The 22,432-nt window shown below is 42.3% G+C and overlaps 1 long non-coding RNA gene across 1 annotated transcript; it reads left to right on the top strand.

Annotated features, from left to right (window-relative positions):
* Positions 1-15,162: 15,162 nt before the first annotated feature.
* On the top strand, positions 15,163-16,904 carry LOC311440101. Its single transcript, XR_014695211.1, has 2 exons — positions 15,163-15,365; positions 16,687-16,904. It is a non-coding gene; the product is annotated as an uncharacterized lncRNA (long non-coding RNA).
* Positions 16,905-22,432: the final 5,528 nt, after the last annotated feature.

Genomic DNA, 22,432 nt, shown 5'->3' with positions numbered 1-22,432 from the left:
TTGAGGACCTCAAACCCCACAGCAAATACAAAGCAACTGAAATTACCTTTGCTCCAAAGAAAGATGACTAAGCTCACTCCCTCCATTCTTGCTGGGCAGAGAACATATCCACAGACTGCTGTTACAGCCAATGATTAAATTATGGATTAAATTATAATTATATATATGTTACTATATATATAAATAAAATGATCTAATTCCAGTACATGATACATTTTTCTTCTTCTGATGTACTTAGCTTGCTTTTTCTGAAACAAACAGTAGCAATTCAAATGAAATGAACGGAGAATCAGGAGAGGAGGATGAGGTTGTCGATTTATACTGTGACAACATTTCTTTCATCAAATGAAAGTAAACGTTCACCTACAGCAGTTGCACTAGGTTCAGGAACACATGTTGCCCCATCATGGAGTTCTTCTAACTGATCATTACTCAAAATCAGAGCTCTTTCCTTCCCTACCTATGTTTCTACACAGAAAAGACACATCAGTAATGAAGATGACTGCCTGCATTTGTTTTTCATGTGACCTTTCTCCAAAAGCAATTCCTTTTAATCAGTTTCACACAAAATCCATCAAAATCCTCCTTTCCCGCTAATTCCTGTGAGGCATCCTTAGGTCTCCCAGCTGGATGGCTAAAGCATCAACCTATTCCCTGACCTTAACATCCATTTTATTATTAAAACTTCCCCCTGCAAAAGCAAGCAATTCTTCAGGCTGGCAGGCCAGGCAGAAAACCTGGGTTTTAAAGAACCACACGCTATGCCACGTGTTTTGTTTCTACTGAAGATCATCAGGCTTGGCCAGCTGCAGTCTCCTGGATTAATGGCCAGTGCCTCCTCCCCTCAGGTGTCCCACTTAGCATTTCCCTGGAGGAACAGGGCAGCCATCAGACCCGCTGGGATCTGAAACCCAAACTACTGTGGACATTGACCTTTCCAACACTGCATGATTTTTTCAGAACAGTTACTGAGAGTTCAACTAATGATTTATTTATTTTTTAATTAGTTATCCCTTAGGAAGAAAAAAGGAGACACTCTGACAGCTCCTTGGTCCCAGAGCTGCTTATCGGCATGTCCAGTAAACAGGGAAAATCTCATAAATATTACATTCTCCCTCAAGATAAGGGATTTCAGAGTGAAGGATTGCTTCCCAACCCCAAACTCCAGGGCAATGTCATGGAAATGGGTCATGGATTCCCAGAATTCAAAATCCTTGTGTGTCTTCCCTGGAGCAGGGGAATCTCTCTTGCTCTGTACAGCTCCCCTGGCAGCCCCACTTCTGTGGCTATGGTCAGTATGGATAGTCAAGGGTACAGATTGGAGGGATCTTCATCAGCACCTGCATCAGCGACATTTAGGAAAGGAGTGGAACCACATTTTGTTTCTCATTTCAGAAAGTTACAATTTCCTAGGGAAATGAAGGAGACTGTGCTCCCCATGGCCCACACAGTCCCTGACCCTGTCAGGGGCTCACTTCAGCACTAGCCACTTTGCAGCTGGAACCCAGCAAGGCCCAGTCCGACACCACCAGACTCGATGAAGTAGAAGAGAGGAGCTGCCAAAGCTAGTCCCACCACAGGGCCTCTGGGCAGAGGTCCTGCAGCAAACAGGAGGAGGTGGGCGATGGACCACCTCTGGGAGGCACAATGCTCCTGATCTACTGCAGGAAGCTGCTCTGGCTCCTGGCTCTCTTTAGCATTCACAGTGATGACTTGGCATGTTCAAGCTCTCTACATAAATCCCGATAAACTCCTAACCTTGAAAACATCCTGTAACTAGGGACTCCCTTGTCTAGTTGCCATATTGTATGAAAAAGTGCTTCCCCTTATCACTATTACATTTTCAGCTGCTGAGTTTCTCCAAATCTCTTTGCGCTCTTGTTTTAAAGACAATGAGAATATTAATTCTTCTTTCCCTTATCTGTCCCACCCACTCTCTTCATACGTTTATCATGTCTCTTAATCTCTTGAGTATAAACTGATCCAGCTTTTTTAGGCCTCTGCATATGGAAGTTTTGCTTGCCCACATCAGTAATGGAATCAGCTACTACTTACCTGCCTGGCCTAGGACTCTGTGGCTGAAGGATCAAGGTGACTCCATATGACTTTATTCAAAAGTTAGGACAAGCACCACTTTGTTTAATATGTCTACGGAAATAACTTAAAGGAAAGTCTTATGACAGCATCTCCTGTCTCTATTTGTAGTATAATTTTACTATCATTATATTTGGTACAGAAGGGCATATGTTTTTTTCATTGTGAAAAGCATAAATAGCCTTTTCAGCTTCTATTTAAAGAGCTCTTGGCACACTGCATAAGGGGTAAAAGAACACAATTAATTTTTTACGTGCTTTTAATTCCTTCCATAAACAAATCCACTGACTTGATTTTTTTTACATTTTGAAGGCACTAAGAGTTTATGGTTTGCTGTGTGATGCTCAATGTTAATGGTACCCATCACATTTTTGTGGTATCAACATTGTCTGTTTTCCATAAACGTGGCATCATAATTCAAAACAGAAGCATTCAGATATGTTTTGCCTCTGCCCAGTGGGAGATCACATCACATTGTTTTACACTCTCCATGGAATTGCAATAACTGAAGCATAATTTGCATGGCCCTTCCAGTCTTTAATGTTTAACCAAAGTGCCCTGGCATTGTTTAAATACCTATTAATTCTGCTAATTTTCAGCTTTACTGTTAAGTAACTGCAGCTGCTTTACAAAGAGACTGTATTTCAGCCTCTTAAGGGAGAAGAGCACATGTCTGGACCACAGTTTCATTTGGCAGAGCCACCTTGTCTGTTCCATTATAACACTTCCCTTAAGTTCCCTCTTTCAGAGGGAAAGAGGAATTTGACAAAATTTTCTTATATTACTGTGCTTCTCTCTTAATTATGAAAGCAAAAGTCTTTCCTTCTTCCTCCACCACATCCAGTTCCTTCCCAGCATAACCTTCATTTCCACTACCGAGATGTGACATAAGGCAGAACAGAAGAGCCCCAATTTCCTTGTGAGCTTCAATTTCTGAGAGATTCGGTGTAGTTTCATAGTGTGAAGTAAAATTAATTATTTACAGGTATTTGGATATGTGCAATGTTAACCTCACAAAGAGGAAGACCTGTGGATATCTTAGGTCTCCTCTCAAAAGTATCTTTCTTCCCTCTAAAAATGGTTTTGCTGAATTCCTATTGGGAGCATTTGCATTCCCAGAAGTTACAACAGGACTAAAGCTTCTAGGCAAATTGCAAAGCTTCTAGGCAAATCCTTCACCTTGAAATTTGTGTTTGTGTCAGTGCCCAAATTGAAATGAGTCCAGTGACTTGATTGTGTTGATCCATATTCTTTGGCCCAAGGGAGTTTATTTTTATTGTTTCTTTAAAATAAAAAGGCACAATTAGAGCAAAAAATAATATTTGAAAACAGAAGCAAAGAGGAAATGAATAAGCATTAAGCTCAGAACAATGGGATGGGTCACAAACAATGCACCAGGCCAAACAAGAACTATAGTCTCAGCTCCAGGTCTTCAAGGGCTTCTGCTTGTGCTTAACCCTACTGCCCCTGGCCTGATCCTTCACTGATTATGTCACTCTGTCCCCAAGTGCAATAAGAACAAATTCAAGCCCTAGAAGAATTTACAACTGAACCATTTCGCACAGCCAAGTCTGAAATACAAGGAGCATAAACACACCTTTGAAGTCACGCTGAAGTCCTGCCAACAGAGAATTCAGTGTCCCCATGAGCTTGGTGATGACTTGCTGATGGGGGTGGTTTTCCAAAATGACTGAGAACGAGGTGAGTGAGTCACGGAGTTCTCTGAGATTAAAAAGAGCTAATGTCCCAACAGAGCACTGTGAAACAGCATATAATGAAGGGTATCTAGTCTTCATCTATCATGATGTCCCAGGGCATTTTTCTTCATGGTGGAACTGCTACATGTTGGGGTGGGTTGGTGAATTGCTCTTTGATTTTGCCAACATCCATGTTACATCCCACTCCTGGAGTTTGCACCTCTTGTTACAGTTTCAAGAAGTCATTGGGTCAAACTGTGATCAGTTCATTCAGGCTGAATTGCACATTGGTCCAAACCAGCCCTACCAAGTTATGGAGGAATGCCTGACAGATCATACCAAATTGGGGTAGAATTATTCTAAACCATTAAACAATCTGACCATGGCCTCTTAAGCAGACTCAGAGAGGTCACGTTGCAGAAGCCTTCAGCTAACTGAAAAATGTGTTGTCTTTAGCTGCAGCCTGAGAATCAGAAACATCAGTTATAAAGCAGACAAAAATGTAAATATGGGAGCAATGTGCTGACCACTGTGGGCAAACACAGGGAGCCGGGGGAACAGCAAGAACTGGAAGCCTTTGTTCATCTGCCATGACACAACTGACCTCAGGGAGGCTCAGGACAGAAATCTGCTACAGGCCATCTAATCAGTAATAGGAAGAAGAAGAAGCTTTTTTGAGCACTTGTACAAGATAGCCAAACAGTGAGCTATGGTGGCAACAGAAGATTTTAGTATACTCAAAACTGGGCAGGAAAAGCAATGGGGAAGGACACCAACCAGAGAGCTCCTGAAGTGTATTGGCATAACTTTCTGTTTGAAAAAGCAGAGGAGGATGACAGATGAACTATTCTTGGTTTGGTCTGATTGGGGAAAAAAAAAAAAAAAAAAAAAAAAGGTATTTAAATTCTAACGATACGGCAATTTGGAGGACAGTGCCTGTGAAATGCCAGTTAACCACTATCTGCTATTCCAGTAAAGTAAAGCCCTGCAAATAAGGCTGTTAGGGCCTGATAGCTAGGGTCTTTCAAGTAGATAATCTAGATAATCAAGGTTTTCAGCAGGAAGAAAAGAGCTAGCAGATCCTAAAAGATGGCCATGTCAAAGACATTAGAGCAAGCTACCCCTATGCAGAAGACCACCAGGTACACAGAAAAACAATTACAGTTGCATCAGTAATTTTCTGGGACATTAATAAAGTGGATGTTACAAAAAGGAGACTACAAGCACATAGGTAAGTACAAGGCAATAAGAGAAAAAGTTGGAGATAGAATCAGAGCAGCTACAGCACAAAAGGAGCTTCAACTAGGAAAGGACATAAACGGGAACAAGGAAAAGTTCTATAAATACATTTTAATTAGAGGAAGAAAAAGGAAAGTCTTGATCCAGTACTAAACAGGAAAAGAGAGCAAATGACAAATGATGTAGAGAAGCCTGGCACATCTCTTGATCCAGCCCTCATTAAAAAAAAAAAAAAAAAAAAAAAAAAAAAAAAAAAAAAAGCTGTTTTTGAACAACTAATTATCTAACTACCAAATTTATTTTTAAAACGAGGTAGGACTGCAGACCAAAACAGGAAAAGACCAAGTTAAATAATAGTTGGATGAGCCAACTTTGCACAAGTCAGCAGGGGCTCATAAAGTTCACCTGAACTTATTCAAGGAATAAAATGAAGTAATCTGTGAATTGCTAACAATTATTGTAAATCAGTTATTGTAAAGGAGTCACATGGAATGGGATTAGCCCTAGAGCACAGGAGAAAGGTGAATACAGTACTGATCTTAAAAGGGAGTAATGAGACCCCAGGAAGCTATAAACCACTCACCCTGATTTCCAAAAAGTCTGGAATGAATTATTAAACAATCAGTATTTAAATAGCTAGAAGATGGGATGGTGATAAAAAGCAGTCCACTTGAGTTTGTCAAGAACAGATCATGTCAAACCAGCCTAATTTCCCTTTTTAACAGAGTAACTGGTATAGTGAATAAAGAAGAGCAAGTGGATGTGATTTATCCTAACCTCCTGACATGGTCGCTTTAGGTATGAGCTGAAATGTAATCACAACAGGACGGGTGCACAACTGGATGAACTTCACTCCAAAAACATACTTATCAATTGTTCCTATCAAATAGGAAGTTGTTCAAGTGGGATTCCTCTGGGATCATTTCTGGGCCTGTTTCCATTCTTTTCACTAATGATGCAGATGATGAAATCCGCAGTTACCCTTACACTTGGAGAGGCTACAAGAGAATCACAGTCAGAGGATCAAAGTGCAGAAACGATCTGGATAAACTGGAAAGACAGTCTGCAGCCAACCTGGTTAAGTAAGTGTTAGGACAACTGCTACTTTCAGTAGGGAGAAATCAAATTCACAACTATAAAGCTGGAAGAAATGTGTGAGCGGTGGGATGGCAGAAGAAGGTCTGAGGGGCACAGCAAATGGCAGGCTGGATTTGTGTTGACAGTGCAATGCCCTGGAAAAAAAATATATATACCTCTCTGAGTCGTATCTGTGGAGTCATCTTGTTTAAGAAGGCAATTATTTTGCTCTGCACTTTGGTGTGCAGGTCTCAGCTGGAAGGTTTTGGGCACCATACATTGATAAAGAGGTAGATAAACTGGAAACAATCTGGAGGAGATCACAAGGATGATCAGAAATATGGAAACTATAGCCAGCGAGGTAGAAAGAATTGCATATGTTTAGTCTAGAGAAGACGAAGGGGAGACAAGAATGGTTCCTAAATGCACACAAAACTCTAATAAAGATAACAACAAGCAATTGTTCTGGATGAAAGTAAGGACAAGAAGAGATCAGCTTAATCTGCATCAAAAACTTGTTTTGGCTGGAACCTAGGGAAAGCTTTCCATCCATCAGTGCAGCAGAGCAGAAAACTGTCCTTCACTGAAGAGGCTCAGGCTCAGGTTAGGCAATCACATTCTAGGAAGGGGCAAAATACACTAGTTTTGGCCCAAAGAGACCTCATTCTTTGGAGATCCTTCCCTGCCTGATGTTCCTGCAGTCTTGAGGTTCAGTAGCTGAGGGTGTGGGTGTGTGATCTGTGATACTATAAAGCAGTAACTTGGTTAGTGCTCTAATAGTGATGATTTTATACGTAACAATGATCAGCCTAAACAGCCCTGCTCCCCCTGTCCAATATTCCTAGCTATCAGATTTCTACTGCTGGGGAGGTAAGACAACTATAATGAGAAAAATGAATAACTGCTGATTTTCTTCCATTAGCACAGGGAGGTTTTAGAAGCAATAAAAACAGTGTTTGTTACTGTGTAAGCACAGAGTATATGTCCACTTTCATGGACCCAGGTTCACTCAGCATGCCAAATCCATACTAGGGGAAAGCCCGGATATGTTTCAGTCTCTATTTTTCCTAGCTGCAACAAGAGGGATGGTGCTGTGACTGGCCAGGACTGCTGCCATGCTCTGCCAGGCCACCAGCCTGCCCTGCTGGGACCACTGAGGGACTCAGGTGAAGTACCAGGAGGTCAGCACAGGTGAACCCAGCCAAACAAATTCTTATTCTGAGGAGCTTGTCTGGACAAGAACAGGGAGAGAAACAGCATGTGGCAGGGAGCAGTGTGTCCATGGTCACAGTTGGGTCCAGGACAGACCCTTGCCCTGCTGCAGCATCTCACGTTGCCATTATTCCTTTGGTCCTGTGAGAGGAGCTGGGATTCCCTGAGATCCTAACCCTCCTAGTGGGCTGAATTGCTCAGCTTTCACTGCTTTGACTTCCCTGTCACTTCCCTGCCATCCTCTGTACTTCACAAGATGGTGCCTTTCACACCCGATTCCACACAGGAGGGTCCAGAAATGAATACCACCTTCCAGGGGTGGTAAAAAGAAAGACAATTAAAACCCTGCCCAAATCATCCACCTTCAACAACCCACAATTACTCCACACAGTCATGCATAATTTATTATAATTTATTTAGCACTTGTTATTTCTCATGTCATAAGAGGAATGTTCAAAAACCACAGGCTAAATTTAATCAATAAATTGAAGCTGTCTCCCCCCCCCCTTTTTTTTTGATATGCCTCCATGTATCTCTCTAAAATTTATAACTTAACATGTTTGCTTTTTTTTTTTTTTTTTCTTGTTAAATTTCAGAGCTGGAATTTTGCTGCTAATTTATTTCAGTGCCACCTTTTGTTTTCTTAACTGCTTGGGTCTAGCACATCTGGCGAACAAGCAAAGTTTTGTGGGGGCCCTGCTATTTCCTGTGAGGCTATGATGTGTTTTGTCCTATCACTGCACTGGTCTGCAAGTGACACTGAGTTAAGGTACTCAGACTGTTTTCCTGTCTTGAATGCTGTAAATCAGTGCCAAAAACTAAGGGCGTCAGGAAACTAATGAAGAGGAGAAATGGCAGCAATCATCAGAACATATGCAGCCAGGTGATGGCCAAAGATAGTATTAGGGAAATGATGGAAATCTCTGCAAGGGAATCAGATTGAAAAGTATCATCAGTGGATAATTCAATTTTATAGTTAAATTAGGACTGTTCTAATGCAGGCACGAGTTTGGATCTCACAGTTAAGGCACAGTTCCGTTTTGCACTGAAAACAGGAATTCAGCCTCTTTGTTATGTTTGAAAAATATAGTCTCCTCCTCAAATTGGCAGCACTTATCCCTCTGGGTATGAGATGAATGGTTTGGTAATTTGTTAGTTTGTGATTTGCAATTAATTAGAAACTAGGTCCTTTAAGAAATCTGTTCCAATAGTTCCTTTGTTTGAAACATCTCAACAATGAAATAATGCAGACCATTAAAATGTTCCATTTAGTCAAAAGTCATTGAAACTTTGTGCACAGACAATAGCTGAATAAATTAGTTTGCTGTTAAAAATCTTCCTACCTAATTGCAAACAGGGAATAGTGTGACATCAAGGAAAGCTCATCCAATCACCAGATTTCCCCTAGAGTGAATGCACACATGTTAATTCCATTGGCTGTAAAGATTTGCGGTCATTAATCCCATTGATCTGAAGAGGGCTGAATGGATCAAGAAGAAATTACTTGGCCAGTTCCTTTAATTTTTTTGTGTTTTGATCTGATCCAGCATGTATTTAAGAGGCATTGCTGAAGAACCTGAGGCAGCAGAGCTGTTAGTGGTGCTGGAGCAGCAGGGTAGTTCAATCTTTCTCCTCCCCTTTTTCTTCCCTTGTACTTCTTCAATCAAATATCACCCTCAGTTAATTCATCATCAATGCACTAAACTAACCATTGGTTTCTATCTGGGGACTAGGAATCCCTGAGAGGTTTAAAAAGTGCAATTTGCAAGGGCTCCAAGAAACATAAGTAAGAACTAACCTGTTGGAAGAGGCCCAAATCTGCTATGCAGGGATATAGTTCATTTAGAAATTTTGTAGTGGTCCACATATTGAAAAGCAAAATGAAATAAACCAGTATCAGGTTTGATTTGGGAGTAGTCTTCATCTGTTTGGTGTAACTCTGCCTATGAAATCCTGGCACAGAGACAGACAAAAATTACAGGAATAAAAAAGGAGGTAGAAAAAAATAGAGATTCAAGAGGCATGTCAGGGAAAAACAAAAACACAACAAACAACAACAACAAAACCACAACAAAACAGCAGCACTGGCCCAGGAGATGAAAAATCAATGAATTCCTCTTCCAGGAACACTGTAGCTAGCAACAGCCTCAGTGGAGGACAGAGGTGTCCTGGGGAGGACCCTTCTTGGTCAATGCAGCCATGGATATTGTCCCTCTGCCATCTGCCAAGGAAGAGTCAACAAAACAGTGGGTGCCAGTGCCAGGAAAGCTGTTGTGGCAAAGAGTGGGAACAACTCTTCAGACCACAGTGGTTTGCAAACCCAAGCACCAAGGGCTGTCTTGGGTTCTGGTAGGGAACCAAAAGTAAAAATGACAAAGACTCTGACTGGAACTAGAAATGGCTCATTTGGGTTGTTTTATGCAAGCTTTTGAAAAAATTTTCTACAACTGATGTCAATTCATAAATGAAAATGTAGTTCAGATGCAAAAGAATGTTTCTGTTTAGAAAAAGTTGAAAAGAAATATTGTTTAACATTTAAACAGACTCGTTTCTTTTTTTCAGGAAAACAGTTCTCTGTGTTTATCCCAAATTCATAAATAGCTCTGATTCCTCCTTGTTTGTACAGTGGGATAAGTTCATTTGCCAAAGGAAAAAAAAAAAAAAAAAAAAAAAAAAACAACCTCCCTAAATCTTAAAATAACTAACATCCAAAAATATCAGACCAAACACAGTCACTTGGAAGTGAACTACATCCAAAGATTTAACAAAGATCTAATAAGACTGACCTAATGTTAGTCTGGGAAGGAGAGCATCCCTGAAACAAGTGGGATCCCTGCAGATCCTGCAGCAGAGACACCCCAATTGAGCCCCACCAGCAAAGAGCTGCACAGCGTTGAGGCTTCACTAAGATTGCCAGCTGGGAGAGGAGACCAGGAGCCATAAAATATGAGGGAAACGCAGAGTTGCACAACTCCCATGACAGAGAGAGAAATCCCAGAGCCACTCTCCTGGCCGGCCAAAGCCAGCGGGGGATGCGGGCTGATTTCTTTGCATGATCTGTTGGGAAAACACTGCCCAGCGGAAGGTGTGGGAGGGAGCTGCTGCCCCACAGCAGGGGGAGGTGGGCACAGCGGCACAGCAGAGGCTGCTCTGTGGCATGGGGTTAGTGGCAGGGAGGTGACACCAGGCCCGCCTGCTCCAGGGGGATGTGACCCTTCAGTGCAGCAGGGGGCCCAAGGGCTGGGGCAATGAGTAGAAAGGTGCGGGTTTGAGAAGTCCCAGATGGCAGAGAGATGCTTTCTGCAGGCAAGGTGAGAAGCGGTTTGGACACAAGGGGGGAATCTGTTCTGGGAAATGCCACTGGCAGAGCTGGAGAGGATGTCCTGTTTGTGGGTGCTGGGACACAGACATGGGACGGGAACCTCAGGGGCCCTCATTTTCATCTGGTGCTGGAAATGTTTATCCTGGGGACTAAGGCAAAGAGGTTTGTTTTTCATCCATGCTGCTATTAAGAGTTCCTCTGGATTTCCTCTCCAAAAATAGCAAGAGGCTACAGAGGAAAATACATGAAAGCTGTCTCCTCTGAGGCCAGGGACTGACACAAGAGGCACCAAGGTGCGTCTCCTCCTGGGGCTTCCTCCAGCACCTTGACGGGAAGGGGCACGGCCAGACACCTCCTGGCTGACCTTCCTGCTCTGCAGGACAGGGTGGCCAAGGCAGGTGTTCCTCAGGTGGTCCCTTGGGAATAGGAAACTGCAGCTGAAGGCTGAAGGTGCGATTCGGGCAGGCAGCCCCTGCGCACAAGGCTCTGGCAGCACAGAACTCAGAGTCATTATGGAGCAAGACATTGTACAGGTCATCAAACAATATCTATTCTGAAGATACCACCAGAGAGCTTGAGACTTTATTCTCAGCACAAGACTTCATGATTTCTTTCTGACTGAATTTCCATCCTTTTTTTTTTCGACACTGGCTTTGCATAAAACTCCCTCAACAGCCACAACACTGCCAGGTTTCAGCCTTCAGCCTGAAACCTGGGCTCGCCCTTCAAACCCAGGAGATTCTTTTATATCTCCTGGAGTATAAAATATATTCCAAATATATTCCACTATATATATAAATATAATGGAATACAAATCAGGCACAGCTGACATGACTGCCTTTGGGTCAGGCAGATGGACCATGTGAGGAATCACACAGTAAAGTAGGTGGCAGGTTTTCAGATCTTTTTTTTTTTTCCCTTTGGTTTCATGAGAAAACGATGATTTATGAATATCAGCTTGCAGCAAAGCAGTGGTTCTGATAATAAAACCTTGAAAGAGTATGGAGGGCTTTGTCATTATGGTAACAAGTCCCAGATAAGTGCTTCATCAAGAAGACTATACATCACCACTACCCACAACACACTGAAAAGATGAGGCAAGAGGAGAATGAATGGCATCTGCTACAAAAATAAACTACAGCAGAAGCAGTGTTTACCGCTTTTATATTCCATACCGTAAAATCCAGCATTTTGGAATTCACTTAAACCAAACATGCATTTTTCACCTCCTCTCAGCACCTGAGAGTGCTGCCAAAACTGAGAGACCTGAGGCCAGCTTAGGCGGCCACGCGCAGAGTGCATGGGGCCATGTGAATCCTTCTGCCACCCACACGAGAAACAATTTCCTGCCTTGCTCAAAAGCACAGAGGTGGCCAGTGCGGTGCTGCTGGGAAGGGAACACAGCTTCGCCTGGCACAGACAGAGCAGAAGTGGGTCATAGGCCTCCTTTCTATGAAGGAAAACAGTTTTTCTTGTGTTGCTGCATGTCTGCCCACAGGATTCCCCAGCAGGTGGAAAACCACTCTCAGTGTAACCATTGAGGCTGCCATGGAAGTGGAGGAGAAGCAGGGATGGGGCTGCGGGCAAGGAGTCCTTGCTGGGCAGGCTGTCAGGACCATGGCTTTTGGGCAAGGGGCACAGCCCTGCTGGCATCACCCTGGAGCTGCAGGGTGACGGTGACATACCTCAATAAATGGAAAAAGAGTGTGGTTCAAGGCCTGCCCCAGGCTGCTCTGGTGCTGCTTTCTGGCATTTGTACAGGTCTAGCAGCAGGGAGATAGGGAGAGCTGGAGGGACAGGCACTGTATGGCTTTATTCCCTTGGTAGTTACCTCATAAACAAGGCACAGGTTCGTATTCCCATACTAAGCTGAATCCTCAGTTTTATGTTGTACTGGGTCTGGCTGGAATGTTAACTTTCCCGGCAGCAGCCCATACAGTGCCGTACTCTGTACTTGTAGCTGGAACAGCAGTGTTATCACACCAGTGTTGTGTCTACTGCTGAGCAGCAGTGGCACAGCATTGGGCCTTTCTCTAACCCTCCTAGGGGGTGGGCAAAAAGTGAGGAGAGAAACATCACTAGGGCAGCTGACCTAAACCAATCAAAGGGATATTCCATACCATGTGGTGTCACACTCAGCAATAAAAGGTGGAAACAGGAAGAAGAGGGGAGGGGTGGGCTCTCGTTGAGAAGACGTCGGCCCTCCTCTCGAATACCGGCTGCGTGCGTTGAGGCCTTGCTTCAAGGACGTGGTCAATCATCGCTCATTTGTGGGAAGTAGAGAGTAATTTCTTTCCTCTGCACTTCCATATAGCTTTCATTTATTTTGTTTGTTTGTTTTCCTCCCTTTTTCCCCTTGCCCTTTTATTTCCCCTTAGTTAAATTGTTTAGTTCATGGTAGTCTTTATTTAATTATTATAATTATTTCCCTTTAATTAAATTATCCTTATCTCAACCCGTGAGTTGTTCTTTGCTTTACTTCTCCCCCTCCTCATCTAAAGGAGGGGGAGTGAGAGAGCGGTTGTGGGGTTTAGCTGCCCAGCACGGTAAAACCACCACATATGTACAACTGCTTATGTTTTGAGACAAGTTGAAATAGTTGTTTTGTGGCTTTTTTGTTGGTCTTTATTTTTCAATTGCTCATTTTCACTAGTGGCAATTCTTATTCATAATTTACAGAGTGCTTTTACAACTTTCACCCAAAGTAAAATAAATGTAACAGCTGGTGAGTCTGTAGCTGAAGAGGGCAATAAAAACAAGAATAAAGTATCTCTGAAATGAAATTTCCTTTCCAGCACATGCACTGGACCCAACATAAAAGTCACAACAGAGAGTTTAATTTAAAACTAATTTATTGGTGAAATGTTATCAGAATCCCAATCAAGACAAATAAATCAACATGACACTGGGAAAAAAAGATCAACTGGGGAAGATGAAAGCTACCAGCAACAGCAATCCACAGCCGGGGGAAGAGTTACACAAACTGGAGTGCATCAGCAAAGCCAGAGTGAAATGTTCCCTCTGCAATTTTGGATTCTGAAATGAAATCATTTGAGGTTAAAATGCTGATGGTTGCAAATATTTGTTCCTTTCACAAAAAGCAAACACCAGATTTTGAACTGTGAAACCCTGCTGTAGCCTCTTGCTTCCATTTCCCCCCATTCTGCAAAAGCAACAAGTACCTGCAAGGAACAGAACAAAGAGAAGTGGCATCTTTGTGGACCAAACTTCACTAACACAAGATTTATATGCTTCTCCTTTTAAGGTAAAGGAGAGGGAAACAAGAACATATTACAGATCCTTGGTCCACAATTGATCTCTTCTCTGCTTGTACCATCCTGTGGGATCCTACACCTTGGGTGGCCATTTTACATGACATGCTTTGCTAAGCACTTTGTGGGTGTCTCAGTGCTGACAAGTCAGAGTGCCCAAGAAGACAATTTACTCAGTATTCCCTTGGTGAGCAGAGCCACAAAATGCTGGACCCATTTGAGGAGACCCTGCTGCCACCAAGTCTCGAGCCTATGCTTGAGCGAAGGTTTTAATTTTGCAAGAGGCACAACTGCTTAGCAAAGCATCCCACAGACTGCGTGTTGAAGGATGCACTTTGTTTTAGCAGTGATGACCACGGAATTATGAACAATGTGGTCCAATTCAGTTCATGCATAGACACAATTGCATTTAGGCAATGAGTTCACTTCTGTATGAACTAGTGTTCCAATTTGGCTAATTTTTCTCTCCTATACTGTAACAAATTATTCCTATAGACTGAACAGAGCACGCCAAACTTTCTTATGCTCTGATTTATGTGAAATAATTAGCATGGTATTGTCTGGATGTGAGGTCAGCTATTTTTTCTTGTATTTTAGCATCCACATTTGTTTCTATTCTGCATCAATTAGCACAGAGGAAGCAGGATCCGTCTGTAAAAGAATTCTTCTCTTCCTTACAACATTCACTTCATCCAGACTTTTCTTACACAGCTTCACAGCATTCCAGAGGAGACCAAAAAAAAAATACCAATGAGATGCAAGTTCATGCTGAAAATGTAAAGAACTGAGCATTCCTGATCCTTTAATTGTTTCCTTATAGATAAAAATTCCTTTACACAAGATTATTTGTAAGGAATAAAAATAGATAGAAGTGCTTCTGCTCTCCACCTAGCAAAAGATAAAGAGAGTCATAAAAATTTCTGCAGAGCAATTGACTTCTAATGAAAGCAGAATGATTCGTTTGTTCTAAAAATGAATTTCCCAACCCTACTAGGAAAAAAAAGGGGGGGGGGGGAGGGGGGAGGAAAAAAAAATCCTACCCCACATCTACTCCCTGAAATACAACTTAATCAGCTGCAGAACTAGTAACTCTGGGTACCAGCTTTTTTCAGCTGGGGTAAATCAGCAGCTCTCCACTACAACACAGCTGAGCTGTGCCAGCTGAACTATTTACGGAGCTAATTGTGCTCACTTATAAAAGAGAGGACATTGTCATAGGTTTCATAATAGGAGGGTGAAATGGGAGGGATTCAGAGGGTGATTATGTACTTGAGGTTTCTTGATGGTTATCCCTGTTCTTCTTACAGGTAGTCTGTATTGCTATACCTCTATTAGAAGAGTTTACTAGCGTTTTTCAACAGCAACAAATACTCTAGGCTAAAGAGGGAGTCTGTATGTCTGTTCTCTGCAAGAACTCTTCAGCTTAGAAACCAGCTTTCCACCCTTACCTTGGTAAGAGATACCCTGCTTGATGGCCCTTGGGATTTCATAGCAAGCCTTGTCTGCATAGCTAACTTGATATGGGACTGCTGTTTGTGCAGGACAGAGAATTAAAGAATGCTGCAGTTAAAATTCTGTTTTCAGTATAGTAAGGTGCTCATGGCAGAAATGTTGCTTCTCTGCTACGCAGGGAGATTTCTATTCCAGCTAGCTAGATGAGGCTATATGACATTTGTTGCCTCTGCTCCTCTATTTCTACTAGAGAGCTGCTTCCTTTCAGTGTGTGGGGGATGTTTGCTACAGCTGGGTGAGCAGAGATCTGTTTTCACATCTCTGAGGCTTGGTGTGGGGCTGTAGGAGAGCAGATTTTCCTTCAGGAAAGGAACAGGACCGCATTGTAAGTGAGATCCAGCTACTCAGCAGAAGATGGTGCTTGGTATAACTCCCATGCATCCCAAAGAGTGAAAGGGAGAAATTTCTCCAAAGATAGTGTGAAAGAATGCAGTGTCAGTAGTAAAAACAAGCCTGGGAAAAACTCTGTTTTTCTTCCTGGAAACAATTAATCTTAAACCAAGGAACTGTAATTTATCTAAATCTGTGGTTGGAGTTCTGTTTCTCTTGTTTAATAAACAGCATCACCTTTTGCTAGTGTTTCCAGCACACCACCCTGCTGGAACACAAGTCTGACCAAAGAAATATTTTGTTTGCTTCTTTTATAAACACTAATTTTCATCAAAGTGAAAAGATGTGCAAGATAGTGTAATATCACACTGTACTGCAGGTATGAAGCCTGACTAGTTGCTGGAAGTTTATGTTTATTGAAATGGTGACACAGAATATTTCATTTCAGAGCTTTTAACTTCAAAACCTCTTAATCTTTTCATCAGTTGTTTTTTTTTTTTTTTCCCCAGTGAAATTACTGTTTGGTTGTGAAAATGGCTTGTGCCTACCTCTGGCTATGAGAAATAATGCCACCCGAGGCAAGGTTTTCTTTGTTCTTTCTGCTGTTTTGCAGAAGAGACACCTAAATGATGCTGAGATAAAATAAGCAAATATGAATCATAAGCATTAAATGTCTTGTGTTATTGGCAGTCTGTGTCTATCCTCACTGTGCTTGATTGCATTTCTTTCCTACCTTTGGAGCCATTTTCCAGAATTCACTTTCTGGTCATGCCTTGCTGGAGTGAAGTGCCTGGGGTGTGGACAGGCTTTTTACCTCTTGTGACAGGCAATGAGGTGTAATTATAAGAGAACAAGGAAAAATATTCCATAAGTGGGTTGAGCGGCTCACATCCTACTTGGAGGCATTCATCTCTGTTTTTACATATTTTAGGACACTGTTGCCACAAGCAATATTGATGGATCAGACAGCTCTGCTGGCTGCTTACTCTACACTGGCTTTTTCCCAAGGAGGAGCAGGTGGCATGTTTGATGTTACAATAATTCACAGTGAAAAAGAGAAGCTTGCAAATGGACCTGGCAAGGCATAAGTAAATTGCCTGCTAACAGATTTGCGTTCTCCAAGCATCGCCTAGGCACATGATAGAGAAACAGAGGATCGGGTTGCAAAGCGGCTTCTTATCAGGTGATGTCTCCCAGTGATATCACCGAAGGGCCCAGCTAATGAAACTTCAGCTAATTTGTCCTTGGTGTTATTTATCCGGCAAAGTTTAAATAGTGCATTCCTGGGGTGAGCTGTTCTGCTCACCTGACACGAACTGGACAGGTTGTGATGGGAAGAGCTGCCTGTGGTGTTTCTGCTTGTAATGGGTAGCACATTAGAGAATGCATACAGAGGCCATAGGTCTGTTTACGTTTCAAAGTTTTCCATTGTACTTTATGGAGTAAACATACCTGATTTTATTTCAAACAAGAAATCAGTCTGAAGAAGAGAATTTCAGCTCCAGAGGCCCCTGTGGCAAAGATTAAACACTAGATCACAGCATCTTAGTTTGGTCTCTGACAGCCCATATCAAAGCACCCCCAAGCTCTGAAGCCACAAAGTGTCACCAAGGAATCTGATCTTCCACTCCCAGACAGCATTTCTATACTGGCGCAGCTTTGCTGTCTGGCTGCAGTTCCTTCTTGTGAAAGGACAGGTTTAAAGGGGAGCAAGGCCCTAGTTTGGAATGCCAGGGTTTGGGTACATCTTTATTGGTACATCTTTATATCAACTCTTTCTCATAGCTTCCTTTAAGAATTCTTGGGCCATTCTGCCATCCATAAGAAATTCACCCAAGTTAGCCAAGGGCTAGATTTGGGTTTGAGTTTTATGGGACTATGATAACAATAAGCTTCCATTTTAAATCCTACAGCCAGACTGAGAAAGAACAGACGTCATCATTCTGCTTAAGAGAGCAAATCTGTATAAAGCCAAGTCTTAGATGAGGGACCAAAATTCTGCTCTGCTTCACAGACTCCTGCTGTTCTGAAAACCATCAAAATGTATGCATTGGCAAAGAGCTGTGCCCAGAGCCTGGCTGTTCTGCATTACTTCCTATCATCTGAAGGCTCAAATGGCCCTGCCATCACCTCTTCGTGCCTTGCAGAAAATAGCATGCAGTGCACTGGAATGGCTATTCTTAAAATGAGGCACTATAAGGAGTTGATAATGGTTGATGCTATTGCTAATGTAGCCAGTGTTGTAAAAGGAGCAATCAGCTCTCTTCTTCAGGGCTTGCATCTATTTGCAGAGAGAAATCACTAAAAAATGCCATGTTTATCAGGTCAATCATAGATTGCTTCAGTTCTCCAATATATCTGGCACTGGTGTGCACTGAAGATCATCTGTAACACGAAATGGCCCAGAGATGTCTTCCTCTGATGGTTTGCTGTGACCCAGTTGACCCTCGCCCAATCAGGAAGGTGTAGGTGAGCTTGGTGTGAAGAAATCAGTGAGGTTGTTGACTCATACAGACTGTATGAGCTACCTGGGGCTTGCTTTCTGTCTTGTACCTGCTTCAGCTGCTTCTCTGGGGATACGCTACCCATTTGTAGCTCTAATATGGTAGTTGTCAGCATAGTCAAAAGTTTAAGAAGGTGATGGTGATCTGAGGTTCTTGGTTACAAGATATCTTACACCTATGTATTCAGGTCAATGTGTTTGCTGCCTCAAAATCAGGCCACAAGATGTCTCAAGTCAAGTATGCACAATAAGCAAGCCTTTTGGAAAAGCATCATCAGTCATGGCTCTTGTTGTATCCGTTCAAGCAAGGAGCATTGTGCTGCCTGGAGAGGCTGGGAAAGCACTCACCTTCCCCACAAGGCATAGGCTGGCCTGACCTTCCCAGATTGCCATTACCCACATTATCTGGTTTGTGTGTGTAGTTAGGCACTGCTTTCACCACCAGGAAACTGAACTTTGGCAGAACCTGGGATCCTTCAGGGTATCTGCGAGGAGCTCTGACCCCTCATGAGCACCCATGATGCTGATTTCTCAGTGTCTCTGGCCTCCCACCACGTGCTCCCTTTGGGGTTTCTCCACCTGGCCCTGGTGATTCACTGCACAGGAGGGTCTCAGGAGGCCCCATAACTCCTTACCCTGAGACTCTTTTAATGTCTTAAAGAGAGGACATCCTGGGGGGTGGGGGGATGTTTTGTTTGGTTGTGAATCAGGGATAACATAAACCTAGCTTGCTGCTACCTCACAGGCATAAGGTTTATGCCATCCTGGGGGTCAAGATTGGAAAGGGTACACATGTGCAACATCCAAGCATGACACCAGCCTACTCTTAAGCAGTCTTGTCAGAGTGTCTTCATAACCTTGTTACTGGCCGGGGCTGTGGGGACCATGTGTTTGGAGAATTGAGTGGGGCCCTTTCCTGCCTGGCAATAAAATCTATTCTAATTAAAACTCCCTGCACATGTGCTCTATGAAGGGCAGGGAAAAGCTTTTGCAGCTTGAGGTCAGGACTGACAAATGAGCTGGTGTGCTCAGAGCGGGTGGCTCGAGGAACACCTGCTGTGGGAGGCTGCCACAAGAGCAGGGATGGCAGGAAAATTGATGATGACCTTGCAGCACGCATCCAGGGGAGGCACTGAAGGATAAGCCCATGCTCTGGGTTTGAAGCTGACGGAGCATGCAGCAAATTCAGCACTGTGTCTCCAACCAGCCTTGGTGGTGTGGAAGGAGGTTGCTGTCTCCCAGATCAGAGGGAGGAACTGTAGGCAGGATGCACTGCTGTTCAGCTCCTTGCACCCAAAGTACTGCAGGGCCAGTCCTGACTTTTTCCTACAGGCCCTGGGCTCCCCCTCCCCATCACTGCTTGAAGGGGTCCCAAGAGGACAGACGCAGTGACTTTCCTTTCTGCACGCTGCATGAACTCGTTCAGAATAGTTTCTTTTTCTTTTAAAATTCTAAGGGGAAATCCAGAGGTTAGTGCTTTTACATTCATGTTTTGTTTGAAAACATTAAAAAGAAACAGAATTTTACATACTTTTGTTTGTTTTTACAACTTTGTCCTCATTGGACATATTTCTACTTTGGAACATACAGAGTGGAGAAAAACAGGGAAAATGAAAGGAGAGCCCCTCAATCTTATTCATTCTATTGCAACTATTGGCAAGAAAATAATGGGGGAAAAAAGAGTTTTGAAATGTAAAAAGAAATGAGTTTTTGAAAAAAAATAGAAGTAAATCTGTACCTAGCTGAATATCAAGATATTGCCAGTAGATTGGATAAAAATATTTGAGAAATTTTCTCATTGGAAACAAATTATTTTCTGGTTGTTACTGCTACTTGGATATTTATCAGCTTAGCCATAGGAGTTACTCTTCAAGCAAGGAAAAGAAATGCACACAAGATTAGTAACGCTCAGAGCAGCCCCAGGTGTAATTTTCAGCCAGCAGACCCAGCAGCTTCTGACAACTTTTCAAGACATTTTTTACAGAAAACGTGCCTTGGTATTTACTATCCTAGACTGAGGAAAATAGAACTTCTTTATATGTTGGGAGCACACAAGGAAGAAAACACCTATAATTTTTCTCCCTACATAATGTATCATTCACAGATTGGAAGCCAGCTGAGCAGTGGTTTCTAGTGGTGAGAGCAGGATATTGGGTTTCAGGACTCTTGGGCTAAATTATCGAATCTGCTATTGATTTGCAGCGTGACCTTGGGCAAGTCATTTAAAGGGAAATATGTAATTATTAGTTTCAATTGGCTGTACTAACTTATTGTCTGTGGCTTTATAGCACTTGCTACTTTTCATAAGAAGGTTTCGGAGGGATGGTGTCTTGTCTTTGCAAACATTTTTTCTTGCTTTTAAAGGTGTTTTTTTTTTTTTTTTTTTTTTTTTTTTTATTCTCTCCCATAAAATATGTAATATGCAAACAATCCAACAGAGAAAACTAATAACCCAGATTCTATGAGTACTTTAGCACATGCTTCAAGCTATATTAATGAGTATTTAATTTGAATAGAATGTCTTTGGTTAGTAAACTGCATAATTGTATATGTGCACCATTGTAGCATCAGCTTAGAGGACCAATAAGGGACAAACAAATACATGACAAGATAAGAAACGTTGTCCTACCTAATCATTTACAAAGAGATAGTAGGAAAAATGAGGGATTTGAAGGTGAAGTGAATTAATTACAAAAGTTTTTTGTTTTGTAATTAGGAAAGGATTTTACCCAAAGTGAAGAGGGTAAACTGAAATAATCTCCATATTTTTGTAAAAGATAAAAACTTTCCAATAGGTCTTTTTCCTAAATAAAAATGTTTTTTGGATAAAATAAAAGAGCTGCCCAGAAGTGTGTTTGAGTACTTTGCTACTTTTATTTAGTACAGTAGCAGTGTTTTCAAAATAAGAAATTTCCAGTTTTTCACACCTCAAGTAGAATTGCTGAAAACAACATAAGAAGGGCTGAGGGGATTTCCATATATTCTTGTGCTTTCTGATTCATATCCAGATTTCTTCAAAATATTTCAAGATGGAAATTTTTATAGAGAAAAGCATTGGGGGGAAGGCTATTTCAAGTTTTAACATTATGATTAGAAGAAAGTTTAAAGTTAAGGTAGTCTGTAAGTTAGGATTTGTTCTATTGTTTATTTAGCCTAATGGGACCATGCAAAATAAAGTATAATACTTATATGTCTTGCAGTATTATTTATTCTGAAACTTAGCTATATATATATAGTTTATAAGGTGCTTAGGGATCCTCTGATGAAAATGTAATAACTATGTCATCATCGTCATCGTTGTTATTATTGTGAATATCATTATTTTTATTCCCTTGGTGCAATAAGAAATCGGTTTGTAAAGATTACATAGCTGTGGGGAATGTGCCTCAGTAACTTCTCTGCGTTTTGTACCTCTGCCAAAAGAAGTTTATAAAGAACTTCAGGAGTAACTGTGTTCCTAGCTAACAGGCAGGAATTTGCTTGGGCTGTCACATACTCACTTGATTCAATGAATAAAACAATTGGGTACAGGGTGCACTGCTTTTCATTCAAGGGATGCATAAATGTCATTATTTAAGTGCTCTGGGATTCACATCTTTACTTGCAGACCAAGGTGTAGTTTGCAGCAGAGTGCAAGGTGCTGGTAGGGGGGTAACAGGTGGGCTGTTAAGGGCGACATCCACCAAATGAGCCAATGAAGAGGTCCCCTCTCAAGGAGGCACCATCTTGCCCTTCATGACAGGCCCAGGCCTTGGGAATCACCCAAGTCCCTGTAGCCACAGCAGCTCTTTCCACCAGGCCCTGAGGGGGTGCTTTCACCTCACCCAGGTGCAGATGCAGCTGTCCCTGGGAGGAAAATGAGCTTTGAGGACTCTTGTAGGAATGATAAGTGCCCAGGAATTTTGCCCATTAACTTTATGGTAAAAGTGTCACATCCTGGGCTTCTCACTCAAAGGTAGTTCTCCCTTTAGAGGGTATTTATCTGATGAATGAATCCAGTTGTTCTTAAAAGAGGAAAATCCAGCCATGTGTGAGGGTATGAAGGAGGAGAGGTGGGCCAGAAATTTGGCCAGAGGTCTGAACGCTGAATGCCAGCCTCTGCTCTGCCACAGACTCACCACCCAACCTTGGTTGAGGTCCTCAGTGTGCCTGTCTGGACTGAGACTAAAAAATG

This window comes from Aythya ferina (assembly GCF_964211825.1).
Source record: "Aythya ferina genome assembly, chromosome: 7".
Classification (NCBI taxonomy): domain Eukaryota; kingdom Metazoa; phylum Chordata; class Aves; order Anseriformes; family Anatidae; genus Aythya; species Aythya ferina.
Note: the sequence above shows the minus strand (reverse complement) of the source record. Positions and strands in the feature narration are given on the sequence as shown.